Source organism: Phaseolus vulgaris, chromosome 10 (assembly GCF_051622355.1).
Source record: "Phaseolus vulgaris cultivar YP4 chromosome 10, ASM5162235v1, whole genome shotgun sequence".
In the NCBI taxonomy this organism is placed as follows: domain Eukaryota; kingdom Viridiplantae; phylum Streptophyta; class Magnoliopsida; order Fabales; family Fabaceae; genus Phaseolus; species Phaseolus vulgaris.
In genome coordinates this window covers 26,239,906-26,244,009 of record NC_143507.1, presented here as the reverse complement: position 1 = coordinate 26,244,009, position 4,104 = coordinate 26,239,906, and the positions used below count along the sequence as shown (strand labels likewise).

The window sequence follows — 4,104 nt, the reverse complement described above, 5'->3', positions numbered from 1 at the left end:
TAAAAGAATGGACAATTAATAGAATTATGTAAATATTGAAAATGAATAAGAATGATTTTGTACCTGTCAGAGGTTTTTGTCTCTATAGTTTAAAGAAATGTACTGCTGAAGTTAATAGTTATGAAACAAATAAGATAAAATAATATGATACAATAAATTTAATTAGCAAAAGTTCTATGGACTTTTGATGATTATGCTGCTTGTTTTTGTAAACAAAGAACCATATACCTGTCTGAATACAACTGAAGTTTGATCACTTTATTTAGGAAGAATTATGTAACAACACATGTGTAAAATATTATAATATAGAACCTGTGTAAAGTATAATAGCTTCCTATTTTCTGTACTAAATATCCCCTTCTTTCTCAATAATTACAATGGAGTTCCTGTATTAAAAACCTCCGAAGAAACAAATTCATCAAAACAAAATTATACACAATTTTAATTATGAATTTATTAAGAAGAAATAGATTAATACCTTTCTTTGTAATGCATTATAGTCATGAAAGATCTACTATGGAAATTAAAAGGAAACCTGTAAATACGAAAAAAATATTAGTTTACTTTTGCTATATTAGAAGATATATTAGAAGAAAAATATGAGAAATAAAAATAGTTTTGTATTAAAGAATTTTCATACTTGATAAGTATTGCTGTAACAATATTTTCAAATATTTCTCTATAAACCACATTAGTAGTTGAATTAGTGGTATTTCCATCATCATCCAAAATCAATATTTTCAACCCTTTCTTGGATTTTACTCTGGAAATAGCAACATATAACTGTCCATATGTAAACACTGGACGTGGTAAATATAAACCAACTTTCTTAAGGGTTTGTCCTTGGCTTTTGTTTATTGTCATAGCAAAGCACAAAGATATTGGGAATTGTCTTCTCTGTAACATTAAAGGCAAGCCTGAGTCAGAAGTAGTCAAATTCATTCTAGGAATTAATATGTTATCACCAATATTTGTTCTGGTAATAACTTTGGCAGCAATCACATTTTTCCCCAAGTGAATTACTTGTAATCTGGTTCCATTGCAAAGTCCACTGGCTTGACCAATGTTCCTTAGAAGCATTATTGGAACTCCTACTTTTAATTTAACACTGTGATTAGGAATTCTGGAACATTTGATATCATTCAAAAATTAAGTTGTAAACCACTCAGCTTCAGCATTTTCTTGTTCTTCAGATTGGCAAGGGGAGTCTGAACTTAAATAAGTAACTTCTTCTCCGGGGATTAAGGTTAGAATGAAGTCATTCGCTTGGTCCACACATTCTGTAGTAGGACACAATATTGCACCATCATCAAAAAATGCATTAGAGTTTAGATTTTGTATGTACCCTGGATAAACAAATTCAACCAAGTGCAATAAAGGTTGTTCAACATTTAGAATTAGAATGTCTTGTGGTATTTCAATAGTTGCTTGTCCCAACTCATTTAATTCCATATCTCCATCTCCAATGTGAAGTATCCAATCTGCAAAATCTTTTATTTCTGATGCAGTTTGCTTTGATTTTTCACTGTTTAATCTCATATTTTCAGTAAGTTTGAAGACTTTGCAATGTTTCCACAATTCTGAGTAGTTCATTGTTGCCTTCACAATATCATATCTTAATCCCTTTTTTACAACAAGCAATATCTGTCTAAAATCACCTCCTAAGACAATGACTTTGCCACCAAAAGGTTTAAGGATATTTTCTTCACTTACAGCCCTCATGATATCCCTTAGAGTTCTATCCAGAGATTCAAAACAGAACCTATTCATCATTGGAGCTTCATCCCATATAATTAAATTAGTTTCAATCAACAATTTGGCCCGAAAACTTCCTTGAGGTATGTTGCAAGTTGAAAGTTCATTTATTAACAAAGGAATGCAAAATGTAGAATGAGCTGTTTTTCCTCCACGTAGTAAAAAAGAAGCTATACCGCTAGAAGCTACATTTAACACAATCAACCCTTTTGATCTAATTGCAGTAGACAAAGTTTTCCACATAAAGGTTTTTCTTGTGCCACCATAACCGTATGGGAAAAAAAAAACTCCAACTTGTGACAGTACTGCTGTCATTATATTCTCGTACACAACTAGTTGCTCTGCAGTTAGAGATTGAAAAAGGAAGAATGAATTTTAGACATTTGTATCTTGTCATAATTTAATTCATCAATAATTAATCTATTCTCATAAATAAAAGAATTTGAATGAATAGGTTGTGGAAGACTGTTAAAGTCTTTTAAAGATTTACCATTAAAAATCAATAATTCTTCTAGTTGTAGAAGACAAAGGTTTTGTATTTGATCATCTTCAATTGTAAGACCTAGCAAAAGAACAACATTTCATATTTTGAACAAAATAATATGTTATAATGTTTGAAGAAAACAAAAAGTTATACCTAGTAGGTTAAACTCTTTCCTTTTTTTGTATACAATGTCATCAGATAACAATTTCCAAGTTTTGTTCCAAACTTCCTCAGGTCTAGACATAGTATTCATGAATAGCAGTGTAACAAACAATCTTCTCAATTGAGTTCCTGAAGCAAGGGTGCTGGCCTCTATAATGGCATCAATAAATTATTTATCCTTTGCCAACAGCTCCATGGCATAGCAAGCCCCTTTATAAGTTTTGTAAATAACACCATTAATAGTCTTGATGTTATCATAATTACAACAACCCTTTTTAAAATTCAACAATAACCTGAGATAATATAATTCCCCTGTGCAAGGAGGAATATATGTTAGCCTTCCAATACTAACTCCCCTTTTCCTTGGTTTCCATTCTCTTTGTTCTGCCATCCACACAAAATGGTTAGGGTATTGAGAATAAGTCAAAATTTTCCCCTTTGGATAGATTTTATTAGAGCTTCAAACCAAGCTAAAAACATTGTTCTTTTATGTTCATTTGTATGCAATATTTCATCAATATCTTCATTGTCCTTAAATAGAATGGGTTGCTCGTATAACAGATGAAAAGTCAGCCTTTGAACTGGAGGCCATCTATGATGAATGTCAAAGGCAAGTATTCTCTAAACAGCTTCACAGGGAGATATATAGCTATAATCATAATACTGTTTAATTTCATCTATAACCAGTGTCTCAGTAGAGTCTTTCTGAGGATTAGTAATTTTCAAATTTGCTCTATCTGGACCTTTGTTGACATATTTAAACAAATACTTGATTGAATTTGATTTCTTGCAATATTATGTGTTAACATGAGCCTGATACCTCAGTAGTAGCAATGGGCTATATGGGACAACATTCCTATTGTCTAACTTAATTCCATTTTTAAGAATGGATATTCCTTTATCTCGACGTCTGTAACATGGATATCCATCCTCATCAATAGTAGTTAACAATTTAAATTTCTTTGGGTAAAATTTTGAACATTTACCGTTAGTCATGCAAGGTGAGGAAAACTGAGCTGCTCCGCATGGCCCATGTATCATGTACGTTGCAACTTCCTTTGACAATTTAGGATATAAATCTGCCTGCGGTAATTCTGCTGAAATCACTCCATCAATGTCTGTTGGAGTTCTTAACTTTTTCTCTCCATCCAACCACAATAATATGTGGGCATGAGGCAAACCCCATTTTTGAAATTCCACAGTGTACATACTTATAATAAGATAGAAATTGATTGAATTATAATGCAGAAAATCTGAACATAATTTTAAAATATGGATTAATGTCATTACCTGCATTAACATTGCCAAAATATTCATCTTTTTTTAAGTCAACCATCATTTGATCTAATTTCATCTTGAATACTCTGCAAACTATATCTGGCCTATCAGCAGCAGTTAATCCTCTTGATGTAACAAACTCACGTATTTCAGACCAATTTACGTTAAAGGTAACTGTGATAAATAAATCAGGATATCCAAACCTCTTACAAATTGCCATTGCATCTTGGCAATTGTTGAACATATACCTCATTCCTCATGTGAATGATGCAGGTAAAACTATACACTTCCCAACTGCAGAAGAATTTGTTTCTCCTCTATTCATTGCCTCTTGTATACCGTTCGGAATATCACAACGTATTGTTTTTTGGTTTGCTCTTATGAACGACAATCTTTGAGGTTCAACCATAGTATATGCATCAACC

At 31.9% G+C, this 4,104-nt stretch overlaps 1 pseudogene; it reads right to left on the bottom strand.

Moving 5' to 3' along the window:
* Positions 1–346: 346 nt before the first annotated feature.
* On the bottom strand, positions 347–3,899 carry LOC137817433 (uncharacterized; annotated as a pseudogene).
* Positions 3,900–4,104: the final 205 nt, after the last annotated feature.